The 24746-nt window shown below is 37.4% G+C and overlaps 1 long non-coding RNA gene and 1 other non-coding gene across 4 annotated transcripts in view; both read left to right on the forward strand.

The window, feature by feature from the left end:
* The window catches only part of LOC128314799 (uncharacterized), a 388750-nt gene that overhangs the window by 169151 nt on the left and 194853 nt on the right, over nt 1–24746 (forward strand). The window lies entirely within an intron of this gene.
* LOC113603098 (U6 spliceosomal RNA) lies at nt 19631–19734 on the forward strand. Its single transcript, XR_003424653.1, has one exon. It is a non-coding gene; the product is annotated as a U6 spliceosomal RNA (small nuclear RNA).

Here is a 24746-nt window from a genome sequence, read left to right on the forward strand (position 1 = left end):
ATCATTTCCTGTGCTTATATTGGCAGCATGGGATTATTGGAACATCTCTGGCCTAGATATCAGATTATCAGGGCAAGCAAATACCAATCAAAGACTCACATAGTATAATCTCTGCTTTTTAAGACCTGAAATCACGTACTTGCACAGAAGGGATGATGTAAGGAATAAGGTAAGAAAAAAACTTCTTCAAAATGATTGATCTGATGCCACCAAAGAAAAAAATGTTTCCAGTTAGATAAACACTTTGTGAGTTACTCTAGATATCTTTGTGTTGATAAAGAGACATAATAGTATTTTTTGTGTTCCTGACTGTGGGAGAAGCAGAGGGGAGACTCTCAAAATAGCTGAACTAAAAATCTCTCCCCATGTCCTGTGTCCCTCTTTGTACTCCTGTGTGTGTGTGTGTGTGTGTGTGTGTGTGTGAACAGGTGGTGGGTATTTGGACATACACTTCTAGAATTAAGAAGGTAATGAATGTGTTTCTCACATCCTATAGGTATCTTTTTATAACCCAAATTAATAATTTTTTATCATGATCCAAAAAAATGTGAGGAAAGAAGATCTGCTAGTGACCTCTTGACTAACACTTACAGAGAAGTCTTTTTTTGGAGTGGATTTTTTTCTGTGTTTCTGAAAAATCATGCGATGGTACTTGTATTTTCATAAACTTTTAAAGTGTCCTTTAACAAAATAATAAAGTGCCCTTTAATCTCTGTCTTTTTCTTTGGTGTCTAAACTCCACAATTGTAACTTGTTTATGTAGTTGATTTTATTCCTGTGAAATGTGTGAGTTGACATAGGAATAGTAGATAATTTTTACATATAGGTATCAATATTCTGGAAATAAAGTGCGCTGGGATATGATGCTAAGATTCTTAACCAAGCGTTGATTTGGGCCTCTTTATCGTCCATTGCATGTTTGCATAATAGCTTTGACTCTCCACAGCACTTTTACCTGCATTAGCTGACAACGTCAGTACCACAGCGCTGTAAGTAAGGTGGGCGGCAGTATTTTCCATAGAAAAATAAAAGGTGAGGAAACTGAGATTTAGATCTATTATGGGACCAATCCAAGGCCACACAATAAATTCCAACCAGAGCTGGATGTCTTGGGTACTCTAATAAAGGTTTGATAAGTTATAATATCTTGGTGTATCATAATGCCTCCTGGCTTCTCATTAAATTTACTTATGCTTGAGGGGGGAAAAACAATTCTCCTTAATGTGGTTTGCATCCAGAATTCACTAACTGATGCTTACTAAGTCCACATAAAGGAAATAGCAGTCAGTGCTGAAAAAACAATAAGAACCAGTGTCCCAGTGTTTCAGAAACAAGAGCCTGTGACAAGTCCTCAGTGGGTCATAGCCGGCCCTCTGCTGTTCTCTGTTAAGGCATAATGTTCCTTCATTAATATTAATGATTTTGAAGTGCGTATTTGTGGCTAACATTTCTAAGGAATCTTTCACTGAAAAGAAAATTAAGGTAGAATAAGGCAGAATACTAAGGTCATCTTCAAGTCTTCACAGCTGAAATAGGATATATTCTTAGAGACAGGGATATGGCGATGAAAAAGCTACCTGTGAGGGATTGCAGAACCCTTCGATGCTTGCAAACCATTTGTTGGTGAATACGCCATTTATAGGACAATGAGTTGTTAATATGTAACTTGCAGTTTTAGTCTGTAGTTTCTGCAAACATGCCAATGTACTGTCTTGAAAATGTTATTTTGCTTTCCTGAAACCAGACTAAATCCTGAGAATAAGCCTAGGTATTTGTCAGACCTGGATTATGTCAGAAAAAGACATGGCATAAAATAGTGGTTTGGCTTATCTGCTTTGCCATGTGTGTCCTGTGAACAGAAGTTTATTTATGTTTATGGTTTTATTTGCCATGATGACCATATCCTTTTATTTAATATTTTTGTTTGACCTAAAAGCTCTATACAAAATTAAAATATTAGTACTAATTATTATGGATTTCTCTTTCCTGGAAAGGGTCATATAACCTTGATTAAAAGAGATAATCTAACAGTAGATGAATACTTGGTATAGACTGGATGTTTTGGCTTAGGATTTTTACATATCAAGACAAGAGGAGGATAATCTCAATTGTAAAAATACTCAGCTTTCCAAAATAATTGTGAAATTGGAAGGAGTTGAAAGATTCCATGTGTACTAGTTTCTCAGAGTATATAAATAAAATTTTACAAGCCAACTCTTTTTTTTCCCAGGCACTTCTGGTTCTAGAAACATCAGAGAAAGATTTCTATTACCTTATAAAGTGGGAAGAAACATTGAACTAAAAGCCAAGCCAGGGCACCTGAGTTCTAATGCCGTCTCTTTGTCCTTGGGCAAATTTCATTCCATCCTATGCTATCGAAGCACTTTGTCTGTAATGAGGAAACCAAAAACCAATAAAGTAAAGCCTATTGTATATTTGAAGAACTCAGAAGAAAAATGAAATAGAAATTAGATACCCTTTACAGGCATGAAAATAAGCACCTTTATTATGCCTGTAAAAAATTTAATGATACAACTTTTTTATATTCCTTTTATTAAGTTTGTAATAATGGCTAGAAATACGAATTTAAGGGAAGCAAACACAAGTGTGGGGCATAATCAGAAAGAGTAGGAGACTAACTGGCATGTCCTGAATCTTTATCTAAACATGCATATCAGATCCAAACATTCTGTATGTCTTGATTAGGGAAAACGAAATAAATCAGGTCAGCTAGGCAGTTCTGTCAAGTCATGAATTAGTCAAATAGTTCTCACTCGACTGAATGGTTTAGTTGATATGTTTACTCAAACAGCCAGCAAAAAAAAAAAAAAAAAAAAAAAAATTGAGCATCAATTCTGGGTCAAGCATGTGCTATAAACACAAAGATGGAACAGACATAAACTTGGCCTTTAAGGATTTTATAGATTATAGGTGATGCAACTACAATCCAAGGTATTTAGTTAAATGCCATCTAAATTGAGCCTGCTATAGGCAGAGGTTTGGTTGATTCAGGGTGAGATGAGGAACAGTGAGAAGGTGTCTACAAGATGAGACACTTGGGGTCAAAATAAAGGTAATTCAGGGAAAAAAAATTTGTAGAGGTTTCGGGATTGAGAGAATTTTTTTGGCTCATTCATCATTTCCATTCTGCAGTCTGATGAACCTGAACCCAGATGACATTGGGTCAGGACTGAGAATAGACTTTGTTGCTAATCTTTTTACATTGATTGTAGTCCAAATTAACTGACTTCCTTTCTGCCTATTATCATCCAGAGATTCTTTCTCTCCTTTCTCTTTGATCAGATGAAGGACAGAAAGTCAGGTGAGTACACAAATTGTTCATAGATAAGTAATATGAATAGGTAAAGGGAATAAGGGGAACCACGACTCCATATGTTAACATGAGGTGCTTAATGAAAATTCTCACATAATATCTTAGAATGTTCATAGTAACACTAAAGCTGATCATTGCTATTTATATTCAAAGTTAAGTAAATGAGCTCCCAACTGGATATAGAACAGTGATTTGGGTTTAGCACTCTGTCTCGAAACCATAGCTTGGAAAGCTATGGAAAGGAAATCTTTATGTGCTTTTTTTTTTAATGTGTAGATTTATTTATTTATTGATAGAGAGGGAGAAAGCAAGTCGGGGAGGGGCAGAGAGAGGGAGAGAGAGAATCCCAAGCAGGATCCATGCAGTCAGCACAGAGCCCGATGCCAGGCTTGATCTCATGAGCAGTGAAATCATGACCTGAACTGAAATCAAGAGCTGGATGCTAACCGACTGAGCCACCCAGGTGCCCCCAATTAAGTGCCTTTTTTTTAGTGTTCTTGGTAGTCTCCAGTTCATGTTGGACACAAATATGAGATGTTTGTATATTTGTGATAATTCTGCACTGAGGCACTAGTATTCACTATGGTTATCATTTAAAAGACATATTCATTTAAGGTTATGTCTGAGAGAGCAGAGACCATGTTGAAATACCCTGTGCTAACAAAATCCAACTATTTCAGAGGTGTAAAATCACCCTGACTTTTGGTCTTTGGATGATGGCACTGGGGATTTGCAGGGACAGCACTTTAATAAAAAGAACAAAAAAAAAAAAAAACAAAAACAACAACAACAACAACAACAACAAAACAACTAATGGATTGTAATGGCACTGAGGGATTTCTTCAGATGGTGCATGGGAGAGTGAAGGCTTTGTCGTGCCTCTAAATCAAGAGGAAATACTTAGGTTCAATTTGAAAATTCTTTCTAGGTCTAAAGTTTATTTTAAAATGCATGCCTGGGTGGTTTAATACATTAAGCATATGACTCTTGATTCTGGCTCAGGTCCTAATTACATAGTTCATGGGTTTGAGCCCCACATCGGGCTCTGTGCTGACAGTACAGAGCCTGCTTGGGATTCTCTCTCTCTCCCTCTCTCTCTCTCTCTCTTCCTCCCTTGCTTCCTCAAAATAAATAAATAAACTTAAAAAACTGCATGCCATATCTGATTAGTTACAATTTCACTGAATTATTTTCTTCTGCTCTAAAATTAATTATCTTTTATAAGCTCTTACATTCAAGACTCTGTCACACCTGCATTCAGTATTAGTAATTACTTAGATATTAGAATTATCTAAATATTTATCTAAATGGATTAATGATAGCCAAATGCTGCTCTAGCAATCATCTGTTGTGTTAATAATTTTATCACCATTTCTGTCCAGATCCTAGTGTGAGTTACATAGTAGAATTGAATTAATTCATGGACTTTTTATTCAGTTATGCTTATTTCACTGGAAACGGTTGCCAGCAGATTCTGCTTGGATCGCCTTGTCTGCAATTTAATAGAAGGATCTCTGAAAGGCAGGGGGCTTGTCCTGTAATCAGCAAGCCCAAGGCACACATATCTTGAGTCTGAGTGGCCTAGGCAGACTCAGTCTCTAATAGCACTTTTTTTAAAGGACATTTTGGATTAGTTGAAGGGAAGAACAAGTAAGTGATGAGTTTACACAAGTCATCATTGTTATACATGATAATCTTGATTTAGGATCTCAATTTGAATATACCAGGGAAAGAGGCTGGTAGAGGTAGGAAGAGAAGAGGATGATTTTGAAAAGAGATGAATAACAAATTAAAGGTTCAGATAGAGTGTGTGTGGCTTCAAAGGATACAAAACCAAGGGGTGATGAGGGATTCCATTTTCCTTAATTTCTTTTTATTCAAGTGTTAAGAGATTGAAGCAGAAACCTTGGGGAAATTACGTTGCATTAACTGATAGCTGCTAACTAGCTTTTGCATTCAAAGTTCACTTAGGCAGCTGTGTTATATCAGAAGCTTGGAAACCTGATAAAGGTGAGATTCCACAAACTACAGTATCTTGGCCAAATCTAGCCATTGTGTGTGTGTGTGTGTTTGTTTGTTTGTTTTCTTTTACTACCTGGGGGCTGAGAAGGTTTTTGTTTTGTTTTGTTTTTTGTATTTTTTAGTGGCTGAAAAAATTCAGAGGAATATTTATTGACATACGAAAGTTACATAAAATTCAACTTTCCATGTCCATAAATTTTTATCAGAACACACATCCACAACCTTTCTTCCTTCCTTCCTTCCTCCCTTCCTCTCTTTCCTTCCTCTCTTTCCTTCCTCTCTTTCCTTCCTCTCCTTCCTTCCTTCCTTCCTTCCTTCCTTCCTTCCTTTTCTTAAAAACATTTTGTTAATGACTGCTTCTCTACTACCAGGGAGGAGTTGAATAGTTGAAACAGACTGCCTGACCTGTACTGCCTAACCTATTTACTTACTCTCTGGCCCTTGATAGAAAAAGTTTCTGAGCCCTGGTCTAAGATAATCCCAGTTGCTCTATTGCTTAGTGCGGGATTCAGTGATCTCCCAAGCAAAGATTTATTGCGGATGATTGTGTGTCACAGCATTTTTCAGAGAACTTGTCTATTCTCATTTAGCCCTTGCAACACTTTCATGAGATAGCTGTCATTTTTTAATGCATACTTTAAAAGAAGAAACGTACGCACCAAAATATTAAAAGCTTGCCTCTAAATCACAGGGCTATTAAGTAATCAAATTGAAATTTGAACCCTGGCAATTTGACTTCAAAAAGCATGCTACACACTTTCTAATTCTCAATTTCTCATCTATAAAATAAGGATACTAATACCTTTTTAAATACTTATTCTTAGGATTGAATTTGTTAAAGTATATAAATCCCTTGCATGAAAATACCTAATGCATTAGTCTGAGCCTTAATTCTATCTATCTTGGACTCAGAAATTCTGGAAGGCAGGCTAAAAATAAGCTTTATGAAAAGGGTCCCCAAGTTATTTCAGTGCATGTGGTCAGGGTGGCATTTTGAGAAATCTTGGGTCATTGAGGATGTAGAGAGAGAAGGCAATGATTCTGTCCTCTAGAAGGATCTAACTTGTATGCGTAAAGACATAATCATTATAACAAACATTAAATCCAAGGTTATGAACAAGTCTCATAGATATTCACAGGATGGAAAGATTATTGTAGGGATCAGTTAAAATTATGGAATAAGAAATGGGAAAGGTCAGAAAAGCACGCAAAGAACAGAGAACTGATTAAAGTATAAACTGCCCTAAATGAATGAATAAACCAGCGTGGCAACTTAACTTGAGGAGGAGGCATTCACAAGACACTTCTGAAAAAGGGGGTGCCCCTATTGAGTTCTGAATGCTTAAATTAGACAAAGTCTATTTTAAAACAAAGATTGTATGGGCGCCTAGATGGCTCAGTCGGTTAAGCGTCCGACCTCAGCTAGGGTCATGATCTCATGGTTTGTGGGTTTGAGCCCTGTGTTGGTCTCTGGGCTGGTAGCTCAGAGCCTGGAGCCTGCTTCAGATTCTGTGTCTCCCTCTCTTTCTGCCACTCCCTGCTCACGCTCAGTCTCTATCTCTCAAAGATAAATAAACATTCATAAAATTCATAACATAATTAAAAAAAGAAAAACACTTCTGAAAATGCAGGCTGTCTGGGTGTCTGTCAGAAGTAGACACAGAGACCCCACCTAAGGAGTCATGGTTCCTGATCTCAAGGAGTTAACAGTTCTAGTGGAGAAGCAGTGACGCCAGCAGTCGTTACACTACACTATTGAAAATTCAGTAGCAAATATATGATCAATCTTGCTAATCACTAAGCTGAAGAGGTACCAACTAACTCTGCCTGAAGGAGAAAGCTAGGTTTCAATGAGGAGTCAAAATTTCTGGTGGGGAGACAAATGAAACATAAAGACCATGAGGAGCAAAATAACAACAATAATCAAGGAACATTAATGGAGAAGTTCACAATGATGTCAAAGAACAATATAACTTTTATACCAAAATGTGATCTACAGGTAGAAGGCTTAGGCCAAAGAATCTATGAAGAAAACATTTTGATTTTAATATGTATTTTAGTTGCAAAGTATCATTTCAAACTCAGTCTCTCTCTCTCTCTCTCTCTCTCTCTCTCTCTGTCTCTCTGTCTGTCTGGTCAATAAGACTAGGTAGTTCATACTTGACATAGTCACCGTTTTTAGGGCTTTTAGTGGTATAGGGTGGAAAGATCAATAAAAGGTCCATTGTCCAGACAAATGTTCAAAACCTTACGGTGGTTATCCACTGATGATGAGTTCAAGGTTAAATGTGAATTTTTAAAAGTTTAACTGACTTTCCATGCAACTTTTGTATTAGAAATACCCTTTATCTTTGGCCTAATTTCCAAAGATGAGCCTTCTCTAAGTGTCTCCTTCCAACTTCCCTCCCTTCCTCTTGTGTTTTTTGAAATATTTCAAATATACACCTACAGCATCACTCCCCAGTTTAATTAACTCTGAACATTTGCCACATTTGCATCCGTATAGCTGGGCTTACATAACATTTTAAAGATACAGTAGAACTAAAAGTTTCTTTTATATGCCTCTCCAAGGCTGTCCCCTTGGCTCTTCTTCAGATTTGATCACTATTCTGGTGTACAACTTTGATGGTTTCCATTCCCCCAAAGTTTCTATATCTTAGGTAGTTATAAAAAAAAAAGTACTAACTATAATATGTTTACATTTTTGGTATTTAGGTCTATTAATTTTAATTTAAATATTAAATTCCTAGTATTTATAACTATATTTAAATTTGTAGTATACATATAACTCTGAATACATTTTTACTTAAAGCCATGGTTTAGGGGTTATTCATATTGAATTATACAACACTATCTTGTTAATTTTAACTGTTCTGTATTATTCCACTGGGTGACTATGCCACAAATTATTAATCCATTTTCCTGAGGAAGAACATTGGTTTTGTTTCTAATTGTGAGTTATGACAGATAATATTGCAGTGAGTATTCCTAGAGGTGTCTCCTATGCACCTGTGTGACATTTTTGGGAGGACAGTGGTTTTAGCAATGGTTGGAGATTGCAATCCCCCTCATCCTCATCTGAGCCTCACCCTTAGAGATTCTTACTCATTTGTGCTGGGCCACTGATCAGGTACTAGTATTAAAGATAAAACAAACAAAAAGCTCCCAAGGCCATTAGAGTGTAGAGTTAATAACTGAAAATCCATTCTAAACTAAGAGTGTGGTTCCTGGGTCCTGGAACCATATGCATCTTTTCAGATTTGTTGTATTATTGACAGTTGGTTCTCCCTTTAACAATATGTGTATGTTCCAGTTGAGCTACACCCTCACCAGTGCTTGTATTTGTCTCTATTTTTGTTTAGGTGTGAATTGAATTAGTTGAAAGGGAATACCACATGATTTTTAATTTTGTAGTTCTTAGATTACTAGTGAGATGAGTTTTATTTTATTATACATTTAAATTTCCACTATTGCAAACTTAACGTTTGTTTGTTGTGCTCGTTTTTCAATTGGATTTTTAATTTTCTTGGTGCTTACTCAAATTGAGTTTTTAATATCATCCAAATATTGTTTTTTATTAATTACACGTGTTACTGATATTTTCCTCATGTATGTGACTTTTTTCACTTTGTTTATGGTCAATTTTCTTAAACGAAAATATTTTATTTTGATGTAGTTAATTTCACTTATGATTTTCATTATGGCTTATGTTATTTGTGACTTATTTTAGAAATTCTTCCCTATTCTGAGGTGATAAAACACATTGTCTTACAATTCTTCTAAAAGCGTGAAATTTTAACTTTTTCCGTTTGGATTCTTAATCCACGTGAATTTATATTTGTGTATGTTAGAAGAATATTATAGTGGCTAAAGTTCAAATGGAGAACAAACACTAGCTAAGTAGGCTGGCTTCCAATGAATTACTACTGGCATAGGGACTACTGGAGGAGAAGCAGATTGCAAAGTAAGTTGTGCTGTATAGCGTTGGTTAGCAAGGTTTGGGATACATCTGTCTTGGCTAGGGCTGCCAAAACAAAATACAATAGATTGGGTGGCTCAAACAACAAAAACTTAGTGTCTCACAGTTATGCAGGCTAGAAGTCCAAGGTACAGGTGTCAGCAGATTTGGATTCTTCTGAGGTCTTTCTCCATGGCTTGTAGATGGCTTCTTTCTCACTGTGTCATCAACCTCGGTGTGCGCACCTTTGATGACTCTTAGTACTTTGAATTTTCTTCTTATAAAAATACCTGTCAAATTGGATTGGGGCCCACCCTAACAGCCTCATTTTAACTTAATCCCCTCTTTAAAGGCCCTGTCCTCCAATGCAGTCACATTCTGAGGTACTGGGGATTGGGCTTCAACATATAAACTTGTGGACGAGGGAGTCATGTTTCAGTCCCAGACAGGATATATTGAGTTTGCTTTACCCATGGAATTAGGCAACCATCCTGGTAACTATAGGCTCTCAGAGAGTAGAAGCAGAAATTGCCAGGTTTCTGGAGAATTTGATCTGGAATTGAAACAGTTCCACTTCTGCTTCATTCCATTGGTCAGGTAAATCACAGGGCCAGCATAAATTCTAGCAGAAAGGAAAGAGATGCCACCTAGAAGAACAGAGAGAATTCTCTGGCCATGAATGTAGACACTTTACTGTAGACACTGAGAAAGTGGTCACAGATGTAAGATGAGAACAGAGAGCTCATTCTCAGATTCCAAGGAAGGACAGTGATTTGAGAGGCAAGCAATTCAAAGCTGTAAACATAGCAGAATGATGAAACAGGGAATGAAACAGAGGGAAGCCTCTGGATTTGGCCGAACTATGAGATTTTTGGGCCACAGAAGGTCAGGAATTGGCATTTAAGGATTTAAATGCAGTAGAAACAGAAGGACTAAAACAGTGGGCAAAGAACTCAGCTTCATACTATTAAGTAAATTGAAGGGAAGAAGAGAGGAAGTAGAAGATGCAAGGAAACAGGCTTCTCTGAGTAGTATGGAAATGAAAATAGGGGGTAATTATAGATAACTCCTTCTCAGGGACACATACAAAAGTTGCTGCAAGACCCGGGACCTGCCTTTCATTCAGACTGTATTTGATGAGACCTCTTTCCTAAGATGATGTGACTATCATATGAGATAAGGGCTGGCCGCATTTTGGAAGATACTGAGAGGCAATTTCTCCACTGAAGATTTCTTGCACTAAATAGGAGATAACTTGCAGACAGAGCTTATGTTCTTGTCGTGTCTTTTGGTTGGGTTGATTGCTTTCAGATGGGGAACTCAGCTCACCAAATCTTACAGGAGTGTCTGTCTCTGGCAGGGAACAGTAAACTAGTGTTCATGAGGCAAATAGGACATGCTGCCTATCATTGTAAATAAATTTTATTTGAACATAGCCACACTTGTTGGTTTATGTATTGTCTGTGGCTTCCCTGCTATATTGGCAGAGTTGACTAGTTGAGACAGAGACTGTACAACTCAGAACACCTAAACATTTATTATCTTGCCCTTTTCAGAAAAAGGTTTTCAAGCCCTGATCTATATAATTTTGAGAACTCGCTCTAAAGCTTTGTCATTTAGCAAGCAGCTAAGGAACCCTATGGTGATGAATTAGGAAAAAGCCTTGGCAATTGCCAAGCCACTGCTGAAGGTCTTAGAGACTATGTAGGAGAAGAAAAGTCAGTCTAAATGGCAGTCCCCCGCTGGGCTGCCAGATTCATCAAATAAAAATACAGAATACACCAGTTACAATTGAATATTAGGTTAAAAATAATTTAAAAAGTTTTTTTTTAATGTTTACTTATTTTTGAGACAGAGAGAGACAGAGCATGAATGGGGGAGGGTCAGAGAGAGGGAGACACAGAATCTGAAGCAGGCTCCAGGCTCCAAGCTGTCAGCACAGAGCCCGATGCGGGGCTCTAACTCAAGGTGTGTGAGATCATGACCTGAGGCGAAGTCGGATGCTTAACCGACTGAGTCACCCAGGCGCCCCCCCCCCCAAAATAATTTTTAAGTATAAAGATGCCTCAGGCAATATATTGGATATATTTATACTAAAAAGCCTGATTGTTTATCTGATACTAAATGTTAACTGGATGTCTCATATATTCTCTGGCCACCCTAATAGCAAGGCAAAAGAGTAATGCTTAAGAGTGGATTCTGAATACAGACTGCCTGAGTTCAAATTTGCCTACATTGCTCCCTAGCTTAGTGGCTTTTATTTATTTATTTGGGGGGGGGGGAGGGAGAGGGAGGGAGAGAGACAGAGAGGAAGAGAGAGGGAGAGACCATAAGGGGGGTGCAGAGAGAAAGAAAGAGAGAATCCTAAACAGGTTCCAGGCTCAGCATGGAGCCTGACACAGGGCTGGATCTCACAACCATGAGACTGTGACCTGAGCTGAAATCAGGGGTCAGGTGTTTAACCCACTGAGCCACCCAGGCGTCCCCTGAGTGACTCTTACTAAGATATTTAGCTCTTTATGCCTCAGACTCCTCACTTGTAATATGAAAATAATAATAGTTTTGACCTCAAAGGATTAAGTGAGCTCACATATTCAAAGCATTTAGAATAGTGCCTGTCACAACATACGTCTCCTTACATGTTGACTCTTCTTAATCATGCAGCAAAACAAATCAGAATGAGAAAAGAACATTGAATCTTGCTGGATACAAATGCTGTGAAGAAATGCCTAAACAGAGGTCGTGCTCAGAGAGACAGGTATCAAAGCAGAAATAGATGGATTTGGTGGCATCTGTTGAGAAGAAATTGGCATGGACTACAGTGTCTCCTTGAAAGGTGCCCTTTAAAAAAATTTTTTTTCAACGTTTTTTATTTATTTTTGGGACAGAGAGAGACAGAGCATGAATGGGGGAGGGGCAGAGAGAGAGGGAGACACAGAATCTGAAACAGGCTCCAGGCTCTGAGCCATCAGCCCAGAGCCCGACGCGGGGCTCGAACCCACAGACTGCAAGATCGTGACCTGGCTGAAGTCAGACACTTAACCGACTGCGCCACCCAGGCACCCCGAAAGGTGCACTTTTAAAAACCACACAGCTGATCTCAGATGCAGAGTCCCTTATTCTTAAAGTGTCCTGGGATCCCAGAGTGGCATTATCATTTCAAATCACAAAGAAGAAGTCATACAGTTGTTGCATAACAAGAAATGAGGTAGAACACTTTTTCTTAGTCAACAAAAATCTTAGGCAGCATTACTTTCTCTTATTGGAATGGTCCCAACTATTTACCATCATGGATCTTATTTCAAAGGAGACTCATTTTTTTTTAAAGTTTTATCTTATTTATTTTGAGAAACAGTGAAAGAGAGCATGTGAGCAGAGGAGAGGCAGAGATGGAGAGAGAGAATCCCAAGCAAGCTTCATGCTCAGTGCAGAGCCTGATGCAAGGCTCAGACCCACAAAGCCATGAGATCATGATCTAAGCTGGAATTCAGAGTTGGATGCTTCACCGACTGAGCCACACAGGAGCACCCAAAGGGACTATTTCTTAAATTCCTTGAAATGGAATGTGCTCTAGAAAAGCAAAACGATTCATGGTTATATTCCTGAGTCAAATAATATCCACTAACAAAGGAGTTTTTTGTTTTATTATTAATTAAAAAAACCTTTTTTTAATGTTTATTTTTGAGAGAGAGAGAGACAGCACATGAGCTGGGAAGGGGAAGAGAGAAAGGGAGACACAGAATCCGGAGCAGCTCCAGGCTTTGAGCTGTCAGCACAGAGTCTGATGTGTGGGGCTCAAACCCACAGACCACAAGATCATGACCTGAGACAAAGTCAGACACTCAACCGACTGAGCCACCCAGGCACCCCCAAAGGAGTTTTTGTAATTGCAAAAATTAGCTTCTGTTTTATACTTACCACTGATTTGCCATAATGCCTTTAAATCCAGGGCCTGATGGGATAATTCAGAAAGTGACAGAGACGTGGAAACTGAGACTAAAAGTAACCTTGCCGCAAACAGTGAAGCTCATTGTGGAACATGGTGAGATTTTTCTTTTGGTTAGCTGTGACAGACAAGATCAGGTTTTAAAAAGGTCTTGCTTTGTTAGGGTGCAAAACAGACCTAGTTCAAAAGGTGTTTTTAAGTATAGCTCTTTTTTTCTAGGATTACAACTTAGGTTCTCCTGTAAGCCAAGGATTTTATTTAAAATCGTTATCAAAAATTAGTTGTTTCCTTATCAGTTATCTACCTTTAACCCCCATTCATCTTTCTAATACTATGTTATTCACATGAATAGAGCTCATTGTACAATGTTGTCTCTACCTTTGCTATTTCAACAGGAGTCGTAAATAATACTATCTAGTGACCAGTTGCTGGGAATAGAGGTGCCGACTTAGACTTGGTATGGATTCCTTGTGCTTAAGCCAATCTAAGACGTTGATTTGTGCTCTGACAATAAGAAATGAACTTATGGAAATACTGGGGGGGTGTGCAATAGATACACCGAATGAATGGTCCAGGAATAATGCAGCACACTTTAAATTACAGACCATTTCAGAAATGATGATGAGGGAAAATATTTTACAGATATTTTTCTGGGGGATTCATTAGGGGTTTTAAGTGATCAGGAGTTTAGATTTATGTGCTACTGAGTCAGTACCAATAAATTATCCATCCATCCATCCATCCATAAGGGAGGAATAAAGTAAATGAATAATATGAAAAATATTGTAGGGAATGCAAAATCGTGCAAAGATATAATATGTCTCCAAGCCAACACAATTTGGTTTGATACATGATCCTTTTATTTTACAGTTTTAAAATGCATCTCACAGGCAAAACCATTCTTTACTTCTCTCCTTGGGGAAATATGCAAAGACATGCAGTTCCACACAGGTCTGCCCCACTGGAAGGTTTTTATTTCAATGCTATCAACTTCTATTCTCTCCAATCATTTTTCTTTTATTCTCAGTATCCATTGTTTCCAGTAATTCACTTGAGCGATCTGAGCACCGCTGAGAGCAGCTGTGAGAAACCTCTCTGCCTGCCTACTTTGTTGAGAAAGGCTTTGTGTGAGGGAGGTTCTTTCTGAGTCTATAGACAATTAATAAATAAAGAGACTGAAATTAAATTATCATTATCTCAAAATCACACTGATAAGAAAATACAGTTCTATTTTTTGCTGTACAGAGACGATTTTAAATTGTATCTGCCAACATTGATCCCCACGACTTTGTGTGGTAATGGTGTTTACTCTTGTCCAAACTGGAGGAGCACAGACGGGTCATCAGGGCAAGATTCCTTCCATACTAACCACCTACCTTCTCCTCGGCCAGTATCCTGTGGTGACCTTACTTTAAATTTCTTCATCAAGGGTGCTCTATCGTGTAGTAATATGGTAAATACAAGAAATGTGTGTAAGTTCATGGGGGAAAAAAAACCCACCAAGTTGTATGGTTCATTTGGTTGTCTAAGCAGTTACATCCGAAATGTATTAATGACATCTCTTCGATTGCTATTATCTTGATCATGATGGTTAGTATTATAATCCTATCATTGATGATAATATTTTATTACTTTTAAAGCTCTAAGTATATGAAATCACAGCTATAGATTTACTTAATCCAGTTATCCTAAATAAGTCAAATCTCTTTTTTTTTTTTTTAATTTAATCAGGGTGAGCAGATCAGTCTGATCATTCATAAATAGGCAAACTAACCTATGCCTTGTCATTCTCTTGCTCTTGGAATACCATTCAGTTGGTTTCAGCTGACCAATGTCAAAATCATTGCAAAACATAGTGACCTAAGATCTTTTTTTCTTATCAGTTATGTGTGTAAATTATTTTAGACTAAACAGTAGGCCTCTGGTTTTGTGAGGTTGGAAGGGATTCTGTGTATTACGCAGTCTATCACTTAACAGTTTGTGAGAATGGCTTTGTTTCATGGAAGTTGTCAAAGTACCTACTAGTCTAGGATTATTTTATATCCAGTAACTGCTTTAGCTAGTTGCATCAATAATTACTGATATCAAAATTGAAATCACTGATGTCATTACTGGTGTAATAATAATAATAACAGCTCTCTTTTTCTTTTTTAAAATGTTTGTTTTGTAACTAGAATGTGCTAGGCTGCAGGATAACTTCTTTTTTCAACACTATACTAATTCATTTGGGGAACTGGCTCTCTTAGACACCTTGCCTACAGATGGCTCTTTTAGAGAGTATATAACATGCAGTTCAGAGTGGTGAACACAGTGTGTCACAGAAATAATATTATAATGATTCATTCACATAACCAGAACTCTTAGAAACATCTTTTACACAGTTGTCCTTAGAGAATATATGATATGCCAGGCTAACTTAAAAAAAAAAAAAGATCTTAATTATTTTAACAACTCTGCAAGTTGATAGAATTATTATCATTGTGTTGATGAGCAAATTGAGACACAGGAAGGTTAAATATCTCAGAGAAAACCAATCTTACTTCCACTCCTGGAAATATTGGCTTTTTCACCTTCCCACTAAAAATAACTAGAAACCCTGGGTGTTATATACCAAACAATATAAGAAGTCTTTGTATGGTGGAGAGAAGAAGGAAGAGCACTGTCAACTTTGAAATCCAAGAACCACCATGGTGGTAAGTGTCCTGAATTTTTTGTTGGCTGATACATCCAGATAGCAATGAAGATGTAGGCAACTGGTAAATGCCAACAGGCACAGACAAAAATTGCCCAAATAAAAACCTGTGTTTGCAAGTCATAGGACCAAGAAAGGGGCAGCCTACAAGTTAGAAAAATTTTACACAATAGCTACTCTACTACATTTGAACACCACAGGAAAAACAAAATGAAACAAACAAAAAGCATGGCCCTCCTCCACTCATGCTAGTAAAGGCCTATTTGAGAAGCCTAGATCTCAACCTTTGTCCGGCTGTAATGGAGTGCTTCCACTTTCACACTAAGGTTAGTGTCAGAGAATGCTGACTGGTGAGACAGACTTTCATCTCCATGTGGTAACAAAGAGACAGCCTTTCTCTTACCATGGGGGTGGTGTGAGAGAAGGCCCAGTGGAGAGTCAGGACTTATACCACCACACTGCAATAATAAGGCCCTGTGGTGACAGTGAAGGCCGTATGGGGAACAGTTGATGAGGCCTTTCTATCTGTTCCAGCCAGGGAGGTTGATGGACACCCTGTGGGAGCTAGAATTCTTATTCCCACCCAATAGTAATGAGGAATCCTCCCCCTGACTGTCAACAGAGGCCAAATGGGGAATCCAGACTTCTACTCCCATGGGCAGTAATGAAGTGGTAACCCATATATCCTACAATGATTTCTACAAAGTTGTATCTTCCACATTTTTTGGCTTTTAAATTTAGGAGTTACAGGATGGTGTGTACCATATACTTGAAACAATGCTGTCTAAATCAGGGTATGGTTACCCTGGGGTATGTATGAAATGATTTATTGGGATGTCAAATTAAAATATTAGAGCTTCTATTAATACTTGGTTATCTCATCCTTTTAAATGACTGTTTATATTTAAATTAAATATGATATTTATAATAGTACATGTATATCATTAATATATAAAAACACATACACTGGGGATGTACGCTCAGGGTTTTTTTGGGTGTTTTTTTGTTTTGTTTTTTTTTTTACTGATTGGATACATCATATCTGGGGAAAAGCATTTTAAACAATATTTAAAATGTTTTCTGACCTGAGGATTGAACCCTGTAAAAATGGGTTGATGTCTTGAGAACAGGTACTCAGAAGAGTGGTCAAAAGGAAGATTTGGGAGGTTCAGGAGATAAATGTTTTTGTGTTTGATTACTCTGACTGGATATAGGGACATACCTAGATATAATGTCATAGTTCCAACAGACTTTAAAATATAATTACTTTAAGCCCTCAGGTAGAGAAGAACAACACAGGCATGTTGAGAATTTGCCTATCCGAGGTTAAGTCAGGCAGGTTGAGGTGTTAGGGAGCAGGATTGGACAGGGTTTGCTGTAGTCTCTAAAGTAGACATCTAACAGGATATGATATACCATATAATAGCGCTTCTAAAACTCTGGCAGTTTGATTGATTCAATCAATACATAATATCTCTGAGCCTCGAGGGAATCACACTTGAATGAAATTTAATCAGTGCTATTAACTCATCCAAAGAAGGAATGGCTCTGATGGAGAAAAGTGGAAAGCCTAGAAAATTGAGACTGAGAATGTGAAGATCTGCTTGATTTTTTAGTAACTGCTCCATTAAGGGAGATTCTAGATTTGGGAGATAAAGACACACTTGTTAGTTTAGCTTTATTAAAAACTGAATGTCTGAAACACTACCACTACCCTACTTCCTTGGATCTTCCATTTCATACTTACCAAGCAACTTTGTGCTGAAAAAATATGGGTTCTTAAATATCTTGCTAACTAACAGCTCAAAATAGTTGATTACTACTGTGTGTCAGACACCTTTCTGGGTACTTTATATGTATTAGTTCAATTAATTTTTATAATAGCACTCTGGAGTGGAAACTGTTATTGGCCCCATTGTACAAATAAAGGAACTTGGTTCCACAGAGGCTAAGAAACATGCTCAGTTGTTAAATTGTTAGTACGCGGTAGAGCTGGGATTCATTCCAGCGGCAGAGCTGGAATGGTCAGAACTTCAAGTCTGAGTTCTTAATCATTCTGAAACATGGACTTGTTGAATCTGGAACAAGGGAAGCCTTGGAAAGGAATGTAGGTACTTAATTACTGAAATAATGTGACTGCTGTGGTAAATTAATGAATGGTCATTGAGCTGTTTGATCAGAAGTACATAGATCAGTCTTGTGTAAAGTCAGTTAGCAGGGCTTCATCGTGGAGAGACTGCACTCTGTAGTTTACTAAGGACTCCTGGTTTTTGGACTCCAAGGGAATTACCAGTATAAGCCTCTGGTGAGTTAATCACCAGGATCATCCCTTCAGCAATCCAGCCTCTCCACTAGGGAGCTTCATTAAAAATTCTGATGCAGGGCACCCGGGTGGCTTACTCAGTTGTGTGTCCAACTCTTGACTCTTGGTTTCTGCTCAGGTCATGATCTCACGGTTGTGGAATCAAGCCCCACAACTGTGCTGTGTGCTGCTAGCACATGCTCTCGATTAAAATAAGTAAATAAACTTAAAAAAAATGCTGATGCAAGTGTGTCCTATAAGTATGGCTTCTATAGGAGATAATTTGGGATTTTTCAAAGACTTCAGTGCAGTCTTTTATGTGAACTCCTATGTCTCCTCGTTCATTGTGACTTCTCCAACCTGATTTACTGTTTCTGAGAACTCTTTATCTCCTAAATTGATAAAGTTTATCAATATTACTCTAATATTGTAATATTGTAAAGAACAGCTGTAGGGTTTTTTTGTTGTTGTTGTTATGCTTTGTCCATTTGTAGGACTCAAAAATATTTTGAAAAGTAAAGTTGATTATTTAGTAAACTCCCAGTTGTGTTGGGCCAGTTCTTCTTTCTAGGAAATGTCTCCTGAGAGTTGGCTTGTGTCAATTCTTACAAGGCAGAAACATCTGTTAAACTATTTTCTTCTTGGCATTTACAAAAATAGCTTTAAAGTTGTCTTTATTGTAGTTTTAAAAGTAGCATATTTTCATTTTAGTCTCTTCTTTCTCCAAAACTGCTGTCAGGCGATCCAGCACCAGGGACTAAAGCCGTGCTTTTTGTGGCTCTCTGGGCTTCCTTCTGTCTGAGATGATCATCTGAGGGCCTGGGCTCATCCATAGGCACATCTATTAAAACAACTAAATCTAACTAATCGGGGCTGAAACCTCACTAGTTTCCCTCACTTCCATGTAGCCCTCCATGTATCCTCTTTAACACTTACCTAGAAAGTTCTCACATTGAACACAGCTCAGTCCGGCAAGCTTTCCTTGATACTTGCTCCTGTCTATGTATTTTTAATAATTTCTTTCCTAACTATTCTGGTAATTGACATTGGCCTTCCTATACTGCCTTATCATTGAGACCAAGAAAGCTGCTCTCCTAGTTCTGGCTACTTCCACTAATTGCTTTTGGGCGCCAAAGTGACTGCTTTTCTGTCTGTTGTATTATTAAAGGATTAATTTCCCACTGCCTTCCTGTACCCAACACAGTTGACACAGTGGGAATTTTTCTTTTTTTAAAGAGTGAAGGGTAAAAATACATTCATACCTAAAAGTTTCTAATTCTAAAAAAAAATAGTGAAGAAAAGAAGGAAGATGGAGGGAAGAAGAAATCAATCAGTTGATATCAGAAATTAAACTGTTTTCCAAATGATGCTGTCTTGTGCTCACTTTGGCAGTACGTATACTAAAATTGGAACGATACAGAGATTAGCATAGCCCCCGTGCAAGGATGACCTATAAGTTTAGGAAGCGTTTCAAATGTTTCTCTCTCTTCTCTATATAATATATTGAAAGGCTAGTTACTATTTCCTATCAAGGAGAATAGAAATAATTAAATTAATAATATTCTGTTTCGTTTTCGAATTGATTTTTATTGATGGATAATTATAAGATGTAATATATTGATGATAATAATAGAGTGGTTCTGGAGGTATTGAACATATCTGTACTAATGTGACAAAGAAATAAAATATAATCATAGAGACTAAAACATTTATATAGAGACAACAGGGGCTTAAATTAGTGGTGGCATCTTAGTTGAAATAAATGGCAAGCCTCAATGTTAGAAGGTTCGCCTGACCGTAATTTATGAATTTGTTGTTTGGTTCCTTTTGTTGCATCATGATTTTATATGAAATTGCAGATAGAAAGGTAGAGTAATATGGTCTTATAGTATCACTTTTTTTGTCCAGAAGCTGGAGGCAATTTTAGGATAATAAAAACTTCATCTTTATACTTCAAGTGGGCAAGATGAGGATGGGTAGAATTTTTTTTTTCTTTTTCTAGAAATGAGTAAAGTAGAACTACTCTGTGGGTTTCCAAAGTCTGAATACCACTGTTGGAAATTTCTATTCTTTAAAACATAATTTTCATTATTAAAAATTGCTATGATTTGAAAGCCCAAGTGTGGCAAAAAAGAATATAGTTGGTGACAGAAAATTTATTAAGGCATTTATGATGGCAAATGTGTAGGAGACAGGTTTATAGGAACTGAGAGAGTTAAAGGTCAGGTTGCTGAAGAGTTCTTTACATTCATTCTTCAGCTCTTGGATTCATTGCAACATAAAATAAGTCTTCAAAGTTTGCTCCCTTCCTTGTACCCTGTTGACCTTCCAGGGACTTCTAAAGTGATGTTAAATCCAGATCTACCTTCTCAGGGCAACAGTCTCATCCAGAAATTGGCTTTCTCCCATTTGTTCTCTAAAGAGCAAAAATCCTTATTTATTTTAAATGCAGCTGTTAAGGGCTACTGGTCCCATTGTAAATTTTCTGGTAAATTTATGTGGAGTCTATTTCATAGAGATCCATGTTGTCTTATGAGGAACATGTTCCTAACACAAATGATTCACTATCTAGTGCTGAAATGTCAGACATCTGTTGCAGATTGATGGGAAAACTTGGGAATGTGAGAGCTTTGGGCATTTTAAATCAAACAAATAACCTCCTGGGACTTACTTTAGGCATGCTTCCTAAACTGACCATCTGAAACTGTATACTGGTTGTAGAAAATGATACTGAGCTGAATCATATTCAGGACTGCGGAAAGTTATCACGTTAATAATTCAAAGTGAATCATGCCTCCTGTTACTTACGTCCCTATATAGTCTTCTTCTGTGGTCACTATGGGCTTGCTCATGTGTCTTGATTTGGCCAGTGGTTGGTCAACAATTAGGAATACAAATATGAACGTGTGCTTGCACATGGGGTTTCTCTCTTGAATCCCAGGTTGCCCAAGACAGTCTGCTTTATAAGCCAGGTAGAGGAAAACCACGGCACTCTGTTCATTACCACCAGCCAATTGCCAGCATGTGGCCCTATGGGGTCAGCCAGCCTCCAGCTGACTTGCCAACTGATTGCATCTGCATGAATAAGTCAAATCAACATTGCATGAAGGAAAGACAACCTTCTCCAGTTGAGTTTTGCCTAAATTACCTGTCCAAACATTTGTAAAAAGATAAATCGTTCTTGCTTTAAACCAGTAAGTTACGGAGTGGTTTGTTTCTCAGCTCTTAGATAACCAATATTTATCTGCTAGAAACTGCATTGGCAATTTACCCCAAACTGGGTAACTTCTTCTCATTATCCATAGAAAGATGGGTAAATTACATTCTCTGAGAATCAGTTGGCTAATAAAAAAAAAAAAGTAATAATATTAGTATCTTTCTGTGTGTGTGTGTATGTGTATATATGTATGTGTGTATATGTGTGTGTGTATATATATGTGTATATATATATATATATATATATTATAGGGATCATTTAGTTCATTCCTTTTCCAGCTGCAGAGACAGATATTTGTGGGATTAAATGGCTTACTCAAAGTCACAAAAAATTACTCGTTGGTAGAAATTGAATTAGCTTTCTTTTACATAAGTAATAAACACTTAAGTCTTAAATGATATGTGATAAGAGGATGGTCATTTGCATTAAAAAAACAAAAAAGCAGAAACATAAAATACCCAGGATTGAACCTGACACAAAGGAACAAGACTAATAACAGGATTTACTGGAGGATGTAAAAGAAGACTGGAATAAGCAGCCAGGCCTGCCAGTTTCCTCAAAAGATGTGATACTGTTCATATGGCAATTATTTCCAAACCCATACACTGAATTTCAATAAACACTCTACATTTTTGTTGTTGCTAGAACCCAAAACGTTGATGCTGCAGTTCATCTGAAAGAATAATGAATGCAAAAGGCCAAGAACTACACTTAGAAAATAGAACAAGAAATTTATGAAAAAGGTACAAACATTGGAAAAATAAGTTAGGAAACTATTGTAATTGAGGTAGTACAGTTCCGGCATCCTTACCCTTAGATAACATTCCTGCTTTCTATTCTATTGTGGAAAAATAGAAACAATTAGAAAAGAATTTCCATTTGTTTTTTGAACTACATTTGTCAACCTGTCTACATCTGTATCTAGATTCTTTGTCTCTTCTCCTATCACCACGAATAAACAGTTCATCCAGTTGGTATCCAATACGAACCCCTTTATTTTATAGTGGCTCCTCTCTCCTTTAGCCTGTTAGACTTTGCTTTAACAAGAGTCTTTTCTCTTGCAGTATCAACATTTCCTGCTCCACTGGATTATCCACCAGTACACTACTGTGCTGTTATTTCTTGGTTTAAAAAAAGGGAGGAAAAAGGTCTACCTTGACCCCTTATTCTCTTCCAGGTTTTACTCTATTTTTCTTTCAGCAAAACACCTCTTAAATTTCTGTAATCACTCATTTCACTTTTCTTCTCATTCTCTCTGGAAATCATTGCAGTCTTTGGTGTGCACCACTTTAGCGAAATCCCTCTTGTCAAATGCATGTGGGACCTCTGTTGGGAAAGATGGTGTTCAATACTAGGGCTTCAGTTTACTCAGTTTGTCAGCAACCTTTCCCACTGATGATCACTCCTACCTTGTCAAAACATTTTCTTCATCTAGATTTTAGGAAAACATGTTATCTTCATGACCTGCATATAGTCTCATGGCTTTAAACAATAAGTATGCATTCATGAATTTCAAAGCATACCTCCAGACCAGACACCTCATCCAAACTTGACACTCATCCATCCAGTTGTTCAGTGTATATACTCCATTGGATGTCTAATAGACATCTCCAGCTTAACAAGCTCAAACCGAAGCTCTTGAATTGTGACAGCCAAAACCTACTCATTTCATAGCCCCCTCCATCTAAACAAATGGCAACTACATTCTTCAGGTTGAATAGACCCAACATGATAATGATATCCTCCATCGTCTTTATTCTTCATATCTGCAAATGCTATTCACTCATATTTGCAAATGCTTATAAAAACTCCTCTGTCACTATCATCCTCATTCAAATCGTCATTTTTTCTCTCCTGGATTATTGCAATAACCCATAACTTGTCTTTCTTCTTAAGCCTTCCACACAGGCAAATTATACCCCAACTAAACTAAAATATCCACACTAAAGGAGTCATCTTACAATCAGTATGGCTTATGTCCTTTTTCTTGACGAAGTATAAGCAGATGTGGGTTCAAATTCACATTCTACCATTTACAGATTGAGTACATTATGAACATTTTTAGCCATTGCTCTTTCTTTTAAGAAATGTGTATGTAATTTGCTCTCTCTACTCCACAGAGATTTAAAGGGCATTAAACAAATACAAAAACACATCTGTGTATGTGAAATTGGTAAAATGTTACCCAAATATAAAATGATAACAAGGGGCGCCTGGGTGGCTCAGTCGGTTAAGCGTCCGACTTCGGCTCAGGTCATGATCTCGCGGTTCGTGAGTTCAAGCCCCGCATCGGGGCTCTGTGCTGACAGCTCAGAGCCTGGTGCCTGTTTCAGATTCTGTGTCTCCCTCTCTCTCTCTCTGACCCTCCCCCATTCATGCTCTGTCTCTCTCTGTCTCAAAAATAAATAAACGTTAAAAAAAATTAAAAAAAAATAAAATGATAACAAATTGATAGTATAATTATTATGACAAGCAAATACATGAGTCTACACTCTATAATATTTCAAGTGTCATAAAATATTAATAACTTCAGATTAATATAAACCATAATAACCACTTCATATAATGTACTACACAAAATGGGGAAGGGGAGAAGAGTATAGCCCAGCCACTTGAGATGGACTTGTAAAGATTTATTAAGCCCAGGGAACAATCTGCTGTCTAGCAAATTGGCATTTGAGGGGTGTCACAAATAATAATGTACTATACTTTACAGTGCACAGGTGTCCAAAGGCTATTACAATCCAAGCATTGCACTAAAATTGTATGAAAGTAATAACATGGTTGCTATGAGAAGGGTACTCAGAAAAGAGCTTTTTAAAAAACCTATTTAGTACAATCACTGCTGCCTTTCGTCCGAAAAAACTATAGCTCAAGAAAAAAAAAAAACCTGGAGAAATTAAATCCTCTGTTCCCAGTTCAGCCACTACCTCTTTAAGTAATAACAACAGGATAAAATAATTATACATCAGAAGGGTGTCTGAAACTCTAGGCTTGTTAGCTTCAACCCACATACAAGGGATTGTTGAAAGCTGACCAAGGGCCTGGAAAGTATGGGACCTCCCCATGTCAGCCTACTTCTTGAATGAATTAAATGAATCCTTTACAGTAAGAATTTGGTATGAAATATTTTTTGGTGTACTTAGTTTGGAATATTGTATATGTCTCTAGCAAAGGCTTGGGACCTTTGATGCATGCGTTTTGTTGACCGTGTCCTTGTGTCAGTTCTAGACTGAAATTTTCATTATGTTCAACTGATTATTTAGTTAAAACTT

This window comes from Acinonyx jubatus, chromosome A2 (assembly GCF_027475565.1).
Source record: "Acinonyx jubatus isolate Ajub_Pintada_27869175 chromosome A2, VMU_Ajub_asm_v1.0, whole genome shotgun sequence".
Lineage (NCBI taxonomy): Eukaryota > Metazoa > Chordata > Mammalia > Carnivora > Felidae > Acinonyx > Acinonyx jubatus.